Source organism: Salvelinus fontinalis, chromosome 20 (genome assembly GCF_029448725.1).
Source record: "Salvelinus fontinalis isolate EN_2023a chromosome 20, ASM2944872v1, whole genome shotgun sequence".
Taxonomy (NCBI): Eukaryota; Metazoa; Chordata; class Actinopteri; order Salmoniformes; family Salmonidae; genus Salvelinus; species Salvelinus fontinalis.
This window is the reverse complement of record NC_074684.1, coordinates 18,804,900-18,826,332: the sequence shown is the minus strand read 5'-3', so window position 1 is coordinate 18,826,332 and position 21,433 is coordinate 18,804,900. Positions and strand designations below refer to the sequence as shown.

The window sequence follows — 21,433 nt, the reverse complement described above, 5'->3', positions numbered from 1 at the left end:
ACCTACAGCTCTAAACAATGATTCCAGTATTTCCAATAAAGGTTTTATCCTCTCACACTCCATAAAACAGTGAAAAATGGTTTCTCTTATATTACAAAAAGGACATCCATCTCTAACATCTGAATTAATGACAGATACAAAAGCATTAACTGCAATAATGCCATGTAACACCCTCCATTGCATATCACCAGTACCCTTTTGTAACGGTGGTTTGTACAGTGCTCTCCATGCTGGCTTTACCTTGTCATCAATTCCCAATTTTACCCTCCATGGAGTGTCTTTTCTATTTTTCAATTTCTCTTTGTTTAACACCTTAACACACCCCCTATACAAATCCTTCCCATTCACCTCATCCAAACCCACCTCCTCCAACCCTCTCAAATCCAACAATATACCCTTTCTCTCTGACTCTGTGATATTTGGTGTAATCCCTAATCTTGGAAATGAGACGTCTTCATCTTGTTCCTTCTTCTTGTGGCTATTAAGCATTCCCCATTCTTCCGCTGACAGAGCTTTCCTGCAGCTTCCCAGCATTTGTCCAACAATCCTTTCCGACCTCACCCCCAAATGTTCAGCCAACCGTCTTCCATCCATTAAGTCGGGCCCAGCCATTGCCATTAACTGTCTTAAGGTGATTATTTTTCCCTTCACCAGAATCTTGGAGAAATGTGGAACAGCTTCAGTTGTACAATCCAGTCTTGCCCCACACACCAGAGGTTCCTCCAACAGCCAATGCACTGACTCCGCTGAAGTTCGTCTGCACACCTTCATTATGCTCCACACTCTGAGAATGCCTCTGTAAAACGGAGGTACTCCCTCCCTAGAAATCTGGCTACTATCAACCAGAAATAAAGCCTTCTTTAAACCTAAACCTCCAACCCTCTGTAACACAAGGCCTGCTACCCCCCTCCACACCACATTTTCCTGTCCATAAAGCAACCTTTGAATAAACTGAAAACGGAAAGCAGCAGCCCTACTAGCAAGATGTACCAGACCTTGTCCCCCCTCCTCTTTTGACAAATACAAAACACTTTGTGGAACCCAGTGATATTTATCCCAAAAAAAATCTACCATAATTGCCTGTATCTTAGCCAGAAGACCAGAAGGTGGTTCTAAAACTGCCAACCGATGCCATAATGCAGAGGCAATCACATTGTTAACTATAATAGTTCTCCCCCTATATGACATTCGAGATAACAACCAACGCCATCTCCTCATCCTCCCTTCCACCATTTCAACCACCCCAATCCAATTTCTTTCCATAATCCCCTCATCTCCTAAGTACACTCCAAGATACTTAAACCCTCCCTTACACCATTCCAATCCCCCTGGCAAAGCCATGATCCCTCCAGACCATTCTCCAATCTGTAATGCACAACTCTTTTCCCAATTTACTTTTGCCGAGGATATTCCCCTAAACCGATCAACCATTAGACTCAAACTATCCACCTCCGCTTGATTTTTCACTAAAACAACTACATCATCAGCATAGGCTGAAAGACGAATAGGAGGAATATCCTTGGAAAGGTACACCCCTTCAATGCGACTTCTAATGCTATTTAGTAGTGGCTCTATAGCAATGGCATACAGCATCCCTGATAAAGAACATCCCTGCCTAATACCTCTACACACTTTAAAAGGAGCACTCAAACCACCGTTAACTTTCAATACACTTTCAATGTCACCATATATCACCTTTATCATGTCAATAAAACCAGATCTGAACCCAAACGCCTCAAGCGTATGCCATAAATATTGATGTTCAACTCGGTCAAATGCCTTTTCCTGATCAATTGAAATTAGACCTGCATCCACCCCAATAGCCCTAGAGATGTCCAAAAAGTCACGAATCAGAGAAATGTTATCCCCTATCTGCCTGCCAGGAACACAGTAGGACTGGTCCGTATGTATGATTTGCCCCATCACCTCCCTCAGCCTGTTGGACAAAGCCTTGGACAGGATCTTATAATCAGTGCACAATAAAGCCACCGGCCTCCAGTTTTTCACCTCCCTAGGGTCTCCCTTTTTGGGCAGTAGGGTGAGGACAGCCCTTCTGCAGCTTAATGGTAGTAACCCTCCGGTTAAACTATCATTAATCACTGCCAGCCAATCTTCTCCCAACATAGTCCAAAAAGACTTAAAAAAGTCAACGGGAAGCCCATCAAAGCCTGGTGCCCTTCCATTTTCCATGCCTTTTAATGCAGAGTATAACTCCTGCAAAGACAATGGTTGCTCAAGCTCAACCTGAGCTTCTGCATCCACCTTTGGGAGCCCATCAAGGAACTTCTGTGTCACTGTTTTATCCTCTTTGTACTCACACTTGTAGAGCTCAGCATAGAACTCTACTGCCCTCTTTCTAATTTCACTAGGGCTAGTGAGCTCTTGTCCAACAGCTGATTTGAGACAATGAATAATTTTTCTTTGTCCATTCTTTTTCTCTAAACCAAAGAAAAATTTGGATGAGGCATCCATTTCAGATATTCCCTGAAACTTACTTCTCACCAATGCCCCCTGTGCTCTGATACCCAGCAGATCTGCCAATTCAACTTTTTTTTTCTTGAGTGCCTGCGTATGGCCCCAATCTCCTGTGGTCTCAACCAACGTCATGAGTTCCACTATTTCAAACTCTAGGGCTTTCATTGATCTGATGATATCCTTGGTGACATTCCTCGTGTATTGATTACAAAATTGTTGAATCTGGATTTTCCCTATATCCCACCACTGTTGAATGGATATAAAACTGTCCTTTTGAGACCTCCACCTCTCCCAGAAAAAACAAAAACATTTCCTGAAGTGAGCATCACTCAATAAAGTTATATTAAAATGCCAGTATGCGCTTTTGGGTTTTACATTATTAATGAACACCACCTCTGTTATTAAACAATGATCAGAAAATCCCACTGGGGTTATCACACTTGATTTACAGACCTGAGATTGATGCTCAAAACAATAAAACCTATCTAACCTTGCCATAGAGATGATGTTCTCTCTCACATGCACCCAGGTGTACTGCCTTGTGCCTCCATTTTGTCTCCGCCAAATATCACACAATTCATGCGTTACAATGAGGCGTTTTAAAAAGGTCCTTGAGGCTATATGAGGTTCTTGATGATTTCTATCTAAATCACTGACTGTGCAGTTAAAATCCCCAGCAATAAATAAATAATCTTCATTGTTACATTTCTCAATAGTATTTGATAATGTCTCTAAAAAACATACCCTCTCAACTGCCACCACTGGGGCATAGACATTTATCAGACACATAGTGATGTTTTCATACCTTGCTCTAACTTTTAATAACCTCCCCTCAACTACCTCTTCAACCTCATAAGACAAAGGCAAAAACCCCCTTGAGAACAATATAGCCACACCCCCACTTTTAGAATTTTTATGACTACACACCACTGTCCCCTCCCATTCCTTTTTCCACATAACTTCATTTTCCAAATTACTATGTGTTTCTTGTAGAAAATTTATGTCACTTCCCTTTCCCCTAATTAACTCATACACTATCGCTCTTTTTTTAACATCTCTTCCACCATTTATGTTTAAAGAAGAAATCTTAAAACTGCTCATGAATGAAAAAAATATACAGAGGAAAATACAGATATCCCATCTCTTTACAGGTTTAAAACTGCAACTAAACCCTTTCATTTTCTTTAGAATTTACATCACTTATCACTCTCGTGACCACCTTCTTAAGTCTAGCAATTTCAGGGCTTGTCAAACCTCCCCCTGTTATTTTTGACATCAAAAACTTTGCTGATTCAATAAACAATTCACTTTCAGGGAAAAAATCAATTATATTGTAATCCTGCATATATTTCTTCCCTTTTGTCAACTTCAGAAATTGGCGTACCTTCTTAATTCCATACCTTCCTTCCTCCCCAATTATCTCACTATTTTGTTGCGACGCGTCAGATGACTCACTCCCGCTCTCCTCCCCAGAGGAAAACTCTCCCAAATCCCCAACCTTCCCATCTTCAACTAATTTATCAATCTCTACCTTCCTCTTAGAATTAGACCCTTCACCCCCCCCTACATTCTTTCTCTTACTTCTCGGTACTTTAAAAACAGCTTCTTCCTTTCCTGTTATTTCAATTTCCTCTTTATCTCCAATTTCATTTTCCAACACCACCTCAGCAACGGCAGTCGCAATCTCACAGACTGCTCCCCCTCCCTCCTTGTTCTGATCCACCACAATTGTCCCCGTATCCACACTGCCTTCCTCTCCCCCTTTTCCAACCACATCTGCCCACCTTCTTCCTTCCCCCGTACTTTTAGCAGTTTCATCTCTTTGCGTAAATGCATTATCTGTACCATCACTATAACTACTACCGGGCTCTGCGCGCTCCTTCTCAGGACAACTACGCACCAAATGCCCCTCTCTTCCACACCCAAAACATTTCATTGATTCAGTAGAAGCGTAAAACACATAATCAAATCCATCAATCTTAAAACTAAACGCTAAATTCAGTTCATCGACGTCCTTTTTTAAGATCATATACACTTGCCTTCTATGAGACACGACATGTTTCAGCAACGGAGATTTGCATCCAAAAAGAACTTTCTTTATTGTAGACACAATTTGACCATGACGCGATAATTCTCTCTCCAACACTTCATCTCTAACAAATGGTGGTACGTTAGACAATATAACCTTCTTAGCCGGATTCATAAGTGGAAATACCTTCGTCTGTGTTTCCCTCAAAACAACACCGTTCTCCACCATCGTATTCACTTTTCCAATAGAATCTAAGAATACCACTACTGCGCTATTCATCCTTGAGGCTGATTTAATGCTATCATACCCAATCATACTACCTACCGCTAAAACACATTCTTCCACTGAACATCCAACCTCTGCCAAAATCTTAATTCCATTGCGCCGACTAAGTTTTTCATACTCCAAATTCTCACGAGCGGACATTTTAACCAGCCTCAACCAGCTGGTTGTGCCCTCGCGAAAACAAACAACCTCAAACTATCCCACCACCCCTCTACTTGTTAATTAATAAGTAGAACAATTATCTTTAAACCAACTAATCAATATATATATATTTACATACCAAAACCCAATAGAATGAAAAGAAATCCAGTCGCTCTCACAAACACTCCTGCTTGACGACTCACTTCCCAGCATGCACTCCGAAGAGAGAGAGAGAGAGAGAGAGAGAGAGAGAGAGAGAGAGACAGAGAGAGAGAAAGAGAGAAAGAGAGAAAGAGAGAAAGAGAGAGAGACAGGGGGAGGGGGGAGGGGGAAAGAGAGAGCAAGAGAGAAAGAGACGATGAGAAAGAGAGAGAGAGAGACAGAGAGAGAGAGACGGAGAGAGAGAGAGAGAGGGGGGGGGGGGCAAGGAAGAGAGGGGAGAGAGAACTTGAGAGGGACAGAAAGAGAAGAAAAGAGAGAGAGAGACAGAGAGAGAGAGAGAGCGAACTTGAGAGGGACAGAAAGAGAAGAAAAGAGAGAGAGAGACAGAGAGAGAGAGAGAGAGAGAGAGAGAGAGAGAGAGAGAGAGAGAAAGGAGAGCAGTGATAAAGTGCTGACATGTTGATTTACTTCCTCCTCTGAATCAGACAGCTGAACGAACGCTCCTTGGACAAGGTCACTGAGGATCACGCGTCTCAGGTTAACACACTGAACCCATCCACCTGGATATTACACTACAGCAGACAGAGACGGGACACTGCACAAGGACAGCCCTCCCTAATGTGCCCCTGTTCCTCTCTCCTACAGTAGTGGGGTGGGGTTGAAGCCCGAAGGTGGAGACAGGGAGGGATCTGTATACCCAGCCAGATAGCGGTGTGGATACGACAGAAAAATGGAGACTTTATTTTATCCATCTAACGTACTTGGTGTTTGCTGCTAGTGTGGTCACAGAACTGTATATACTCTATATTTCTTCATTCATTCATTCATTTTTATTTTGTGGATTTGTGTGTATTGTTTTGTATTGTCAGGTATTACTGCACTGTTGGAGCTAGGAACACAGGCATTTTGTTACACCAGATCTGATTTGATTTATGTGCTGTTACCAACACCTGGTCACGTTTTGCATGGCACAGAATACAAAAGACGAGCACGAAATAAGCACAAACTGATCTGCTACCAGGCTAGTCTAAACCTGGGTGAAGTACATGAGGTGACCACGTCCCCCAAAAAATACTGAGATTGAGAACATAGGCTACTGAATGTAAAATAATGCACAGCGGAGGTCATTGATGTGGGAGCGAACGACTAGCAATAAAACAGCTGGCAGTGAGGCCACTCTGCACAGTAGACCATTGGAAAGTGGAGGGAGTGGGACTGACTGTTTCACTCACTGTAGAAAGGACTGGAAGCAGCAAACCCCGAGTTAGATAGATGGAAAAACAAAGTTAGTTAGGAGACCCCCTTCACACTGTTGGGGCGCCAGGGTGAAATGCCTTATTATTCTTTATTACACACACACACACACACACACACACACACACACACACACACACACACACACACACACACACACACACACACACACACACACACACACACACACACACACACACACACACACACACACACAGGCTCGAGGGTAATCAAATAATAGCAAACAGAAAACAAGCAGCAACAAATGCAGTACCAAAACCTGCACACAATTACTGGCCTGTCCCGCTGCCAAGAGAGTGCAACTGATAAAGTGCAATTGATAAAGCAGGGTCCATATCAGGTTGTTCCCAATGTGGCTCCATTGTAACCCTGTAACCATAGTGGTGGCTGTTTAATGTAGCCCTGCATCACATTACCCCAAGCACTTTGAGGGCTAATGGGATCCAACTTGGGTGGGTAATTGGATTGGCCCCCAACGACAGACAAACAAACAGACAGACGGACACTATACAGACAGACACATGACCAACATGCCCCATCACCCCACCATAACAATGTGGTAGAGTGGTACTCACCGCTCCATCTCTCTGCCCTGTCAGGATGCTGACGTACAGGACTATACACAGCAATAGCATGCCCAGACTTCCCTTCCACAACTTCCTGGTATTAGGATTAGGATGTTGAGTCTCTTAAAAGTTATCTCCACACTGTTGAGAGACAGTAGGAGACCAGACAGGGGGCCTACAGTGAGGGAGAGGGTGTCCTCGAGACATGCCCGTGCAAAAATGTCCCCCCCCCAAACCCGCTGAAGCACTGCGAGCTGCGGCGACACACACATTATAAATCGTCTGAGAATTAGTGAATGGAAAAATAGTTTAGCACACTTAGCAGAGGCACGAGTCCTCATTCCACAGGTGCCAGATAGGGGTATTACAGTTCTTTTCTCCGCAGAAAGACGGACAGAGGGAGAAAAAGACAAGAGAGAGAGAGCACATAAGAGGAATCTCTGGCTGACTGAGGAGAGAAGGGAGAGAGAGGAGAGGGAGGGAGGGAGGGAGGGAGGGAGGGAGGGAGGGAGGGAGGGAGGGAGGGAGGGAGGGAGGGAGGGTTGATAAAAAAAAGGACTCAGCCATAGAAGCTAATTTCAAGGTTGTGGTAATCTCACCCCTGGGCTCCAGATGATGGAGTCTGGGGTTGTTGTTGTTGGGGTGGTGTGTGTCATTAAGCATGCAGAGCGGCAAGAAGATAAGCTTTTCCGAAAACAACAACTTTTAAATAGTGTGTGTTTGCATGCGTGTGTGTGTGTGTGTGTGTGTGTGTGTGTGTGTGTGTGTGTGTGTGTGTGTGTGTGTGTGTGTGTGTGTGTGTGTGTGTGTGTGTGTGTGTGTGTGTGTGTGTGTGTGTGTGTGTGTGTGTGTGTGTGTGTGTGTGTGTGCATGAGGTGTGTGTATGTGTGGTGTTTCCCTGCCTTATCACCAGGACCTTCCCTCACATAACAAGTTATTCCATAATGATAACACACACACAGAGTGAGACAGACAGACAGGCCCGCAAGCGAGTCAGTGGCTTGGGGTGCTAGGAGTCAGTGGCTTGGGGTGCTAGGAGTCAGTGGCTTGGGGTGCTAGAAGTCAGTGGCTTGGGGTGCTAGGAGTCAGTGGCTTGGGGTGCTAGGAGTCAGTGGCTTGGGGTGCTAGGAGTCAGTGGCTTGGGGTGCTAGGAGTCAGTGGCTTGGGGTGCTAGGATTCAGTGGCTTGGGGTGCTAGGAGTCAGTGGCTTGGGGTGCTAGGAGTCAGTGGCTTGGGGTGCTAGGATTCAGTGGCTTGGGGTGCTAGGAGTCAGTGGCTTGGGGTGCTAGGAGTCAGTGGCTTGGGGTGCTAGGCTGGAAAACGTATTTGTTATGTGATATTTAGAACAGGTGAGATTTAAAACAGGTGAGAATTAAAACAGGCAGCAGCGGCTGGGGGATGGAGGAGGTGGGAGGCTTCGCAGTGCCACGCTCGTCCGCGGAGCCGGGGGGGAAGTGAATGGGTGTTTTACAGCTACCCTTCCTCCCTCCTCAGGCTGCCTCATGGACTAAACAACAAGTGCCTCACCACTGGAGAGGAGAGCTAGAGAACAGGAGGATGAAGTAGGGAGGGACGTGCTCTGCGGAGCGAAGACGAGGTCAGGTTATGTCATAGTTTCTCGCTTATCTCAGTCTCTTTAAATACCTGCCAGGGCTGTGCAAACAAGCCGTCGGAAGACAGAGCCCCTGCAGCCCAGACCAGCCCCATCTGTCACACACACAAATACACTCGCACAGTGACTGCTGTATCGCCACGACAACACACAGCAGACAGCTTGTACCAAAACTCACAGAGAAGAAGGCTGTCTACGGTGGAGATCCAACAGCCACTGTCATCCTCCATTCAGTTTACAAACACACTGACAACAAGGGAATCACTTCTCAGCAGCATCACCAGAGAGAGAGAGAGAGAGAGAGAGAGAGAGAGAGAGAGAGAGAGAGAGAGAGAGAGAGAGAGAGAGAGAGAGAGAGAGAGAGAGAGAGAGAGAGAGAGAGAGAGAGAGAGAGAAAAGAAGAGGGAGAAACGGTATGTCTACTTACCTGGGTATATCAGCTCCCCAGTCCCACAACATCTCCAGTCACCAAAAGCAATCCTCTGGGGTGAAACTCTTCCTGTCCATTCTCCGGGGTCACCGATAGAAAGCCAAAACAGCGGGGCCAAACTCCCATCAATCAGAATAGCCACTCACTGGTAGTGAGAGCGTATGCTTGCTAGGAGACCTATTGATGTAAGCTAGTCACCAGAGAAAATACCCAGTCAGTTGTGACGCATATCCAGGATCAGAAATAGCAATAGGGCCCCCAGAGGGATTATACAACAGACTACATTTAGAGGACCTTCCACTGGCCCACAGAGCAGGAAGGCAGGCAGCGCTCATGCTCATTCTCTCTCTCTCTCTGTCTCTCTCTCCTTCTCCGCCTGCCTGCCTGCCTGCTTGCCTGCCTGCCTGCCTGCCTGCCTGCCTGCTCTCTCTTTGCTGGCTCCACAGTCTTTTTTTACAAAGTAAGTTGACATTTTCCTAAGCAAGACATGACCACAAATAGAGGGGTCAAGTGAAAGACAGCAGTTATGGGGTGGAGCGGCAGGAGCAGGGCTGTTGCCGGCTGCTTCTCTCTCTAAGTGTTGTGTTGTTATGACACAGCAGCACAACCTTATCAGGCTGGCCTGGCGGCCGACACCACACTACAGTCTGGACACACACCACCTCTGACCCCCCGGGGGTTGTCCTATCCAAAAGCGAGTGTGTCCTGTCAAAGAGCGAGCCATAACATGGTATCCCTCTACTCTCCCTCCTTCCCTCTACCCCTCCCGCCCCACTTCCCCTGCCGCCTGTGACTCCCCCTCTCCCCCCTCCTCCTCCCCCTCCCCCCCAGCTCTATAAATAGCTTGCCAGGCTAATAGTGAAAAATGGCCTCAGAGATGTGTTTTCTCCGGCCCAATCCCCTGCTCTCCGGTCAACGATATGATTCGCTCCTGTGTTACTCCTTCAGTGCGTTATTGGCCATGAAGAGTGACATTGGGACAGGGCAGCATTGGGACAGGGCAGCATTGGGACAGGGCTGCATTGGGACAGGGCAGCATTGGGACAGGGCAGCACTGGGACAGGGCAGCATTGGGACAGGGCAGCATTGGGACAGGGCAGCATTGGGACAGGGCAGCAGTGGGACAGGGCAGCAGTGGGACAGGGCAGCAGTGGGACAGGGCAGCAGTGGGACAGGGCAGCATTGGGACAGGGCTGCATTGGGACAGGGCAGCACTGGGACAGGGCAGCATTGGGACAGGGCAGCACTGGGACAGGGCAGCATTGGGACAGGGCAGCATTGGGACAGGGCTGCATTGGGACAGGGCTGCACTGGGACAGGGCAGCATTGGGACAGGGCTGCATTGGGACAGGGCTGCACTGGGACAGGGCAGCGCTGGGACAGGGCAGCACTGGGACAGGGCAGCATTGGGACAGGGCAGCACTGGGACAGGGCAGCATTGGGACAGGGCAGCACTGGGACAGGGCAGCACTGGGACAGGGCAGCATTGGGACAGGGCAGCGCTGGGACAGGGCAGCACTGGGACAGGGCAGCATTGGGACAGGGCAGCACTGGGACAGGGCAGCATTGGGACAGGGCAGCACTGGGACAGGGCAGCACTGGGACAGGGCAGCAGAGAGAGATGGAAGAGGGAAAGGGAGAAAGAAAAGAGAGAAGCCCTGCTGAGCAATAGCTTCCAGCCACAAACCTCTCTGCAGCGTTGAATATTAATGCATGTTTATGCTTCTGAATTAACCTCAGGTATGTCATGAGTGACAGTGGTGCGGCTAGTTTGAGAGCCACCGTATAACATTCTCCGCATTGCATACATTCAGGGCCACACATTGTCAAAACGCAGGCAGTGTGGAGAGGAATTCACCTCAACAGTGGACGGATGATAACAAACACATACGGCAGTTGTTTTGAGTGGACCAACACGAGCAAGACACCAGTTCCATGCTGGTGATACTTTGGTTAATAACACCCGTCAATTTACAAGTCTAACAATAATTTGACCTCTGTTGAACTCCCTATGAGAAATCAGAAACTGCTGCGGGCAGGAGACAACTGGGAATAGCTGACCCTAACACACACACACACACACACACACACACACACACACACACACACACACACACACACACACACACACACACACACACACACACACACACACACAAAGGACTGTCCCAGAGCAGGGAGACCTAACACCATAGCCACCTATTGGCTATCCAAAGTAACCAACACCTGCTGTGAACTAAACTCAATAATCCACACTGTTCAGCTCTAAGTAGGAGCTGAGCAGGAAGCGGAGGTATAGTTGATGCAATGTGTGAGACAAGATGAAAAGACACAGTTCACAACGACATGCCTAGCTATTTCTACACTAGCATGTGCATTCACACTGGTAGGCAGCAGAAAGAGAATAACACTATAGCACACAACAGATGTTATGAGAGAAAACCAGGTAGCTGTGTTTAACACACTCAACACTTCATCTTAAAAGAGACAGTTCCCCATTGCCTTTTACAGGTGGAATATCATCATTAGGTATAAACAGAGAGAAACATATGTTTATATTTTGAATGTAGCAGAGTATAAAAACTAGGACAGTTCTCTATCATATAGTGTAGGCCCTTCTGCACATCTTTATGTAAACACATAACATGCCCTGGATATCAAGCAACAGAATGATCTAGTAGAAACATACACTCAGTTGTCAGTTTATTAGGTACACCACCCCATTTCTGAAGAAAAAACACAAATGTGAAAAATGTATGTATAGTTATAGCGTTTTGGAAATAAACTCTTCATTTATGCATAAAACGCTGAACGGCACATGTTGCGTGTGACCAAATCTGCTTATCCTGTCGAGGCACAAACTCGCTCACTATCCACGTTTGAAAACCATTTAGCTAGCTAGTAAAACAGACTAGACGACCTTGTAGAGTTCTTCAAGTGGAGAATTCTATGCGTGTCTATGAATACATCTGAAGATAGTTTGCAGCACCTCAGGTCAATTCCTTGCCCTGTGGGTTTCTATAACAGTGTTATAAACTGGCTAGGAAGATTCCAACCTTTGCCATCTAGGACCTTGGCTGCGCAAGGTTAGCCTCAAAACTCTGAGTGGAGTGGACCCTTTAAAAAGGCTACAAAAACAGCTACAGAAATGTAACCTAAATGTACGCTATAAAATGCAGTTACTTCAAAAGCTGGTGGCATCAACGGCACCGCATCCCTCTAAAACCCATCGCCTTCAGGAGAAATGAATCCCAATGCAACATCAGAGACCTGGAATCATACTTCATTTAAGGATGTTACATTTGAGTAATTTAGTAGATGCTCTTACACAGGGCGTGAGTAGTGAGTACACACATCTTCGTACTAGTCCCACGTGGGAATCGAACCCCCAACCCTGCCTTCGCAAGCACCATGCTCTACCAACTGCGCCACACAGGACTTTTATCAGACACATATTGATATCTGTGCCTAATGTACACTGAGAGAGAGGGGAAAAAACTGCCTTGATAACTGGAGCAGAGAAGATAGAGAGGGGAAACCCTTTTTGTATTTTTCTATTGAAGGCTGTGCAGAGGGTTTCACTTATACACCCCCTGGAGCTGAGACAGAGGAACACACAGGGAGCGGAGTCTGCAAAGCACGCAACACACACACACACATACCCAAATGCGCACACACCCACAACATACTACATTTTAAACCGTGTTTTATGGTGCGACAAAATAATGAATGTGCTCCTTTAAGTCGAACCAGACAGCGAATGAGGTCATCACATTTTATCGCTATTTTATATAATTTTACACGTTTCTTTCCTTCTATTCAGGGAGACAAAGGGAGAAGTAGAAACAGTGTGTCACATGTTCCTGGCAGCATCAGCCTCTCTAATAGGACCAGAGCTTTTTCATGACAAAGTCATATTTGACCTGGCGACCCCTGACTGTCCCTGGCCAGGGGGTGGGTCTTCCTAGTAGGCCCTGGGGGAGCGTGAGGCAGCCTGATAGAATGAGAGCAAGCGATCATGAAAACATTCGCTCAGCAGCCCCTCCAAAACAAACCCGCTCTCATGCACCCGAGGTACAATTGCTCATTGGAGTGTGAGGCAGTGACTCGCTCTCAGCCAGCCATCAGGGACCCAGTTAGGAGTTACGCAACAGGCCTGCCTGCGTGTTTTCCACCGCCAGCTGAGGGGCCGACCCCACAGCTGTTCCCGATTCCGACGGTGAAACCCTTTCTGGGCAAAACCTCTCGGAACGTCGCCCCCCCCCCCTCCCCGAACCCCTTCTCTCAGTCCCTGTCATTCCACCGGGTCTCATGTTGCCTGTGGCACCTGTTACCCCCAGCGGTAAGGCAAAGCAGGCAGGCAGGCCAGCTCAGATAGCCCCCCCACTCCCTTCCACCACTCTCCCATGGCCCTTTTTCTCTCCAGTCAGTTTACGGCAATCACCCAGACAAGCAGTAACAATTTTAGACTTGGCCCTGAGTCAGATCAGCTGGCTGATGCTGGGAATGAGCACCGGGGGCTTCCCAAACAGAACACCCCTGCTGGGGCCCCGTGGCCCTCAGCTCCTCTACAACCAACAACACATGGGAGCGCAGGTGAGTCACTAAGAGCCACGCTCAAGAACAAAATGACCAGAAGGTATCTGGGTTCAGGCTGGCTCACTGAAAATTAGTTGTTTTTTTCAGACTTGAATCAAAATCAAATGTACTGTCGTGATTCGTGAAAGACCATGGATGGGAGTTAATTTAACAAATTATATTTTCCCCTGACAAACAATAGCCCTGAAAAAGCATTATGGCCTCATAATCAAGTCAATTGCTTTGACAGCACATATTTCGCCACTTTTTAATTTGCTCGAAAGACAAAATCTCAGCCCAAATCCTCCATCACAGATGGCTGGATAAAATGTCCATCAAACATGATATTAATTGGGTTGCATCACACCTTTCAATTTTACAGGCGATTAACATAATCTGGGTTTTAACAGGTTTTAATGGCAGCCAATTTGTAGCTATTTGTGGCATGCACACAGGAACTGCGTAGGAGGCTCTGAGAGGGTGGTAAGTGGCATCTTGAATATTGACAGAATTGATTCAAAATTCATGTCAATGACTCCCATGAATATCCAGTAAACGCCCCCACACAACCCACAAAGTGTTTTACATCTTCATACACCATGCTGTACACCACAACTACGCAAGCATGTTCTAGAGGGAAGTACATTTATAGAGGAACATTTCTCAAATAAATCACTCAATTTACCCATAAAATACACTTCTCTCAATCTTTCATTGCAAATGACTGAGACGATAATCTTACCTCTTGCTTTCTAAAAACAGATCCTTCCACAGCGCCAAATGAAGCTAAAGCACACATGCCATTCATCTTTATAGCCTGGGCATGCTCTGTCATTTAGATTCTATGGCCTGGCTGGGGAGTAGAGTAACACTGAGCGGCTGTTAGTGGATGAGCAGTGAAGGACATGCTGTCAGATTGGCTGAGGCTAAAAATATCATGGGCTGCCCCATGGACGTTACTATACTCCTTGCATCTCTCTCTCTCTCCCCATGGACGTTACTATACTCCTTGCATCTCTCTCTCTCTCCCCATGGACGTTACTATACTCCTTGCATCTCTCTCTCTCCGCATGGACGTTACTATACTCCTAGCATCGCTCTCCCCATGGACGTTACTATACTCCTTGCATCTCTCTCTCCATGGACGTTACTATACTCCTTGCATCTCTCTCTCTCTCCCCATGGACGTTACTATACTCCTAGCATCGCTCTCCCCATGGACGTTACTATACTCCTTGCATCTCTCTCCCCATGGACGTTACTATACTCCTCGCATCTCTCTCTCCATGGACGTTACTATACTCCTCGCATCTCTCTCTCCATGGACGTTACTATACTCCTAGCATCTCTCTCCCCATGGACGTTACTATACTCCTCGCATCTCTCTCCCCATGGACGTTACTATACTCCTCGCATCTCTCTCTCCATGGACGTTACTATACTCCTAGCATCTCTCTCTCCATGGACGTTACTATACTCCTTGCATCTCTCTCTCCATGGACGTTACTATACTCCTAGCATCTCTCTCCCCATGGACGTTACTATACTCCTTGCATCTCTCTCTCCATGGACGTTACTATACTCCTTGCATCTCTCTCTCCATGGACATTACTATACTCCTAGCATCTCTCTCCCCATGGACGTTACTATACTCCTTGCATCTCTCTCTCCATGGACGTTACTATACTCCTCGCATCTCTCTCTCCATGGACGTTACTATACTCCTAGCATCTCTCTCTCCATGGACGTTACTATACTCCTAGCATCTCTCTCTCCATGGAGGTTACTATACTCCTCGCATCTCTCTCTCCATGGACGTTACTATACTCCTCGCATCTCTCTCTCTCCATGGACGTTACTATACTCCTAGCATCTCTCTCTCCATGGACGTTACTATACTCCTAGCATCTCTCTCTCCATGGACGTTACTATACTCCTAGCATCTCTCTCTCCATGGACGTTACTATACTCCTAGCATCTCTCTCTCCATGGAGGTTACTATACTCCTCGCATCTCTCTCTCCATGGACGTTACTATACTCCTCGCATCTCTCTCTCCATGGACGTTACTATACTCCTAGCATCTCTCTCTCCATGGACGTTACTATACTCCTAGCATCTCTCTCTCCATGGAGGTTACTATACTCCTTGCATCTCTCTCTCCATGGAGGTTACTATACTCCTAGCATCTCTCTCTCCATGGAGGTTACTATACTCCTCGCATCTCTCTCTCCATGGACGTTACTATACTCCTCGCATCTCTCTCTCCATGGAGGTTACTATACTCCTAGCATCTCTCTCTCCATGGACGTTACTATACTCCTAGCATCTCTCTCTCCATGGAGGTTACTATACTCCTCGCATCTCTCTCTCCATGGACGTTACTATACTCCTAGCATCTCTCTCTCCATGGAGGTTACTATACTCCTCGCATCTCTCTCTCCATGGACGTTACTATACTCCTCGCATCTCTCTCTCCATGGAGGTTACTATACTCCTCGCATCTCTCTCTCCATGGACGTTACTATACTCCTCGCATCTCTCTCTCCATGGACGTTACTATACTCCTCGCATCTCTCTCCCCATGGACGTTACTATACTCCTCGCATCTCTCTCTCCATGGACGTTACTATACTCCTCGCATCTCTCTCCCCGTGGACGTTACTATACTCCTCGCATCTCTCTCTCCATGGACGTTACTATACTCCTCGCATCTCTCTCTCCATGGACGTTACTATACTCCTTGCATCTCTCTCTCTCTCTCCATGGACGTTACTATACTCCTTGCATCTCTCTCTCCATGGACGTTACTATACTCCTCGCGTCTCTCTCTCCATGGACGTTACTATACTCCTCGCATCTCTCTCTCCATGGACGTTACTATACTCCTTGCATCTCTCTCTCCATGGACGTTACTATACTCCTTGCATCTCTCTCTCCATGGACGTTACTATACTCCTTGCATCTCTCTCTCCATGGACGTTACTATACTCCTCGCATCTCTCTCTCCATGGACGTTACTATACTCCTCGCATCTCTCTCTCCATGGACGTTACTATACTCCTCACATCTCTCTCTCCATGGACGTTACTATACTCCTTGCATCTCTCTCTCTCTCTCCATGGACGTTACTATACTCCTCGCATCTCTCTCTCTCCATGGACGTTACTATACTCCTCGCATCTCTCTCTCCATGGACGTTACTATACTCCTTGCATCTCTCTCTCTCTCTCCATGGACGTTACTATACTCCTTGCATCTCTCTCTCCATGGAGGTTACTATACTCCTCGCATCTCTCTCTCCATGGACGTTACTATACTCCTAGCATCTCTCTCTCTCCCCATGGACGTTACTATACTCCTAGCATCTCTCTCCCCATGGACGTTACTATACTCCTTGCATCTCTCTCTCTTCCCATGGACGCTACTATACTCCTTGCATCTCTCTCTCTCCCCATGGACGTTACTATACTCCTTGCATCTCTCTCTCTCTCCATGGACGTTACTATACTCCTCGCATCTCTCTCTCCATGGACGTTACTATACTCCTTGCATCTCTCTCTCTCCCCATGGACGTTACTATACTCCTAGCATCTCTCTCTCCATGGACGTTACTATACTCCTAGCATCTCTCTCTCCATGGACGTTATTATACTCCTTGCATCTCTCTCTCTCCCCATGGACGTTACTATACTCCTAGCATCTCTCTCTCCATGGACGTTACTATACTCCTCGCATCTCTCTCTCCATGGACGTTACTATACTCCTAGCATCTCTCTCCCCATGGACGTTACTATACTCCTTGCATCTCTCTCTCTCCCCATGGACGTTACTATACTCCTAGCATCTCTCTCCCCATGGACGTTACTATACTCCTAGCATCTCTCTCTCCATGGACGTTACTATACTCCTCGCATCTCTCTCTCCATGGACGTTACTATACTCCTTGCATCTCTCTCTCTCCCCATGGACGTTACTATACTCCTAGCATCTCTCTCCCCATGGACGTTACTATACTCCTTGCATCTCTCTCTCTCCCCATGGACGTTACTATACTCCTAGCATCTCTCTCTCCATGGACGTTACTATACTCCTAGCATCTCTCTCTCCATGGACGTTACTATACTCCTAGCATCTCTCTCTCCATGGACGTTACTATACTCCTAGCATCTCTCTCTCCATGGACGTTACTATACTCCTCGCATCTCTCTCTCCATGGACGTTACTATACTCCTAGCATCTCTCTCCCCATGGACGTTACTATACTCCTAGCATCTCTCTCCCCATGGACGTTACTATACTCCTTGCATCTCTCTCTCCATGGAGGTTACTATACTCCTCGCATCTCTCTCTCCATGGACGTTACTATACTCCTCGCATCTCTCTCTCCATGGACGTTACTATACTCCTAGCATCTCTCTCCCCATGGACGTTACTATACTCCTAGCATCTCTCTCCCCATGGATGTTACTATACTCCTAGCATCTCTCTCTCCATGGACGTTACTATACTCCTTGCATCTCTCTCCCCATGTCACGTTCCTGACCTATTTCTGTTAGTTTGTTATGTGTGTTAGTTGGTCAGGACGTGAGGTTGGGTGGGCATTCTATGTTTTCTGTTTCTGTGTTGGTTTTGGGTTGCCTGGTATGGCTCTTAATTAGAGGCAGGTGTTTGGCGTTCCTCTAATTAAGAGTCATATTTAGGTAGGCGTTGTCACAGTGTTCGTTGTGGGTGATTGTCTTCCGTGTCTGTGTAATTGTTTGCACCATACGGGACTGTTACGGTTTGTTTGGTTTGTGTAGTCTAATTGTCCTATTCGTGCGTTCTTCTTGTTTTATGTGAGTTCGTCGTATAGGTCTGTCTACACCGTTTTGTTGTTTTGTTAGTTTATACAAGTTCGTGTCTTTGTTAAATAAATATGTCTGTTCTTTACGCTGCGCCTTGGTTCCCTCAATACTCTTCCTCTTCCGATGAAGAGGACGTTACTATACTCCTTGCATCTCTCTCTCCATGGACGTTACTATACTCCTCGCATCTCTCTCCCCATGGACGTTACTATACTCCTAGCATCTCTCTCTCCATGGAGGTTACTATACTCCTCGCATCTCTCTCTCCATGGACGTTACTATACTCCTCGCATCTCTCTCTCCATGGAGGTTACTATATTCCTAGCATCTCTCTCTCCATGGACGTTACTATACTCCTAGCATCTCTCTCTCCATGGAGGTTACTATACTCCTCGCATCTCTCTCTCCATGGACGTTACTATACTCCTAGCATCTCTCTCTCCATGGAGGTTACTATACTCCTCGCATCTCTCTCCCCATGGACGTTACTATACTCCTTGCATCTCTCTCTCTCCCCATGGACGTTACTATACTCCTAGCATCTCTCTCTCCATGGACGTTACTATACTCCTAGCATCTCTCTCTCCATGGACGTTACTATACTCCTAGCATCTCTCTCTCCATGGACGTTACTATACTCCTAGCATCTCTCTCTCCATGGACGTTACTATACTCCTCGCATCTCTCTCTCCATGGACGTTACTATACTCCTAGCATCTCTCTCCCCATGGACGTTACTATACTCCTAGCATCTCTCTCCCCATGGACGTTACTATACTCCTTGCATCTCTCTCTCCATGGAGGTTACTATACTCCTCGCATCTCTCTCTCCATGGACGTTACTATACTCCTCGCATCTCTCTCTCCATGGACGTTACTATACTCCTAGCATCTCTCTCCCCATGGACGTTACTATACTCCTAGCATCTCTCTCCCCATGGACGTTACTATACTCCTAGCATCTCTCTCTCCATGGACGTTACTATACTCCTTGCATCTCTCTCCCCATGTCACGTTCCTGACCTATTTCTGTTAGTTTGTTATGTGTGTTAGTTGGTCAGGACGTGAGGTTGGGTGGGCATTCTATGTTTTCTGTTTCTGTGTTGGTTTTGGGTTGCCTGGTATGGCTCTTAATTAGAGGCAGGTGTTTGGCGTTCCTCTAATTAAGAGTCATATTTAGGTAGGCGTTGTCACAGTGTTCGTTGTGGGTGATTGTCTTCCGTGTCTGTGTAATTGTTTGCACCATACGGGACTGTTACGGTTTGTTTGGTTTGTGTAGTCTAATTGTCCTATTCGTGCGTTCTTCTTGTTTTATGTGAGTTCGTCGTATAGGTCTGTCTACACCGTTTTGTTGTTTTGTTAGTTTATACAAGTTCGTGTCTTTGTTAAATAAATATGTCTGTTCTTTACGCTGCGCCTTGGTTCCCTCAATACTCTTCCTCTTCCGATGAAGAGGACGTTACTATACTCCTTGCATCTCTCTCTCCATGGACGTTACTATACTCCTCGCATCTCTCTCCCCATGGACGTTACTATACTCCTAGCATCTCTCTCTCTCTCTCTCTCTCTCTCTCTCTCTCTCTCTCTCTCTCTCTCTCTCTCTCTCTCCCACCCACCCACCTCTTGAGAGAGAGAGAAAGTGCAGCTCTGTTTCCACTGTGGACAGTGGACACGTGTCTAATCTATTGATTCCAGATAGCATTCCAAATTGCTTTGTTTTCTGGTTGATTCTTTACAGTGTGTCAAATAGTTCTCTTTTTGCGTTCTCATAATTTGTTTGGATCTAATTGTGTTGCTGTCCTGGGGCTCTGTGTGGTCTGTTTGTGTTTGTAAACAGAGTCCCAGAACCAGCTGGCTGAGGGGACTCTTTTCTAGATTAATCTCTGTAGGTGAGGGCTTTGTGGTGGAATGTGTGGGCATCATTTCCTTTTAGGTGGTTGTAAAATTGAACAGTTCTTTTCTGGATTTTGATAACTAGCGGGTATAGTCCTAATTTTGCTCTGCATGCATCGTTTGGGGTTTTACGTATTTGCAGAATTCTGCATCCAGAGTCTCCATTGGGTGTTTGTCCCATTTAGTGAATTATTGGTTGGTGAGTGGAGCCCAGACCTCACAATCACAGAGAGCAATGGGTTCTATAACTGACTGAGCCAGATGCTAATTGGGATGTTGAGTTTTCTGTTCCTTTTGAAGGCATAGAAGGCCCTTCTTGCCTTCTATCTAGATCGTTCACAGCTTTGTGGAAGTTACCTGTGGTGTTGATGTTTTGCCAGAGGTAGGTATAATTATTGGTATGCTCTAGGGCAACGGTGTCTAAATATGATTTGTATTCGTTGTCCTGGCAACTGGGCCTTTTTTGGAACACCATTATTTTTGGCTTACTGAGAGTCACCAACAGGTCCCAGGTCTGACAGAATCTGTGCAGAAGATCTAGGTGCTGCTGTAGGTCCTCTTTGGTTGGGGACAGAAGAACCAGATCATCTGCAAACAGTAGACGTTTGAGTTCCGAGTCCAGCAGGGTGAGGCCGGGTCCTGCAGACTGTTCTAGTGCCCTCGCCAACTCATTGATATACAGTATGTTGAAGATGGTGGGGCTCATGCTGCATCCCTGTCGCACCCCACGGCCCTGAGGAAAGTGTGTGTTTATTGCCAATTTACAACCATTTGTTTAGCAGACCCTAATGCCAAAGTGGCCCCATGTGTCTCAGTTGGTAGCGCATGGCACTTGCAATACCAGGGTTGTTGGTTCAATTCCCAAGGGGGTCCAGTATGAAGAAGGGAAAAAAAGTATGAAAATGTTTGCAGTCTACTGTAAGTCACTCTGGATAAGAGAGTCTACTAAAATGTAAACTGAGTAAAGCATTTTTTATCAACAAAGCATGAGAAGACTTCACTTTTGTTTTGGTTTGTTTGTTTGTCAATAAGGGTGTGCATGGTGTATACGTGGTCTGTTGTACAGTATTTTAGGAAGGAGTCAACTTGACATTTGCTCAGGACATTGTTTTCACTGAGGAAATCAATGTTGGACTCTGCT

General features: G+C 46.4%; 1 protein-coding gene across 5 annotated transcripts in view; it reads right to left on the bottom strand.

Annotated features, from left to right (window-relative positions):
- Window positions 1-21,433, bottom strand: part of hivep2a (HIVEP zinc finger 2a) — a 92,884-nt gene that overhangs the window by 47,988 nt on the left and 23,463 nt on the right. Inside the window, exon 4 of one of the 5 annotated variants that reach the window (XM_055872719.1) lies at window positions 8,973-9,165. The exons of the other annotated variants lie outside the window; for them this stretch is intronic. The gene's annotated coding sequence lies outside the window, so the exon portion shown is untranslated. The remainder of the gene's footprint in view (window positions 1-8,972; window positions 9,166-21,433) is intronic. 5 annotated transcript variants of the gene reach the window in all.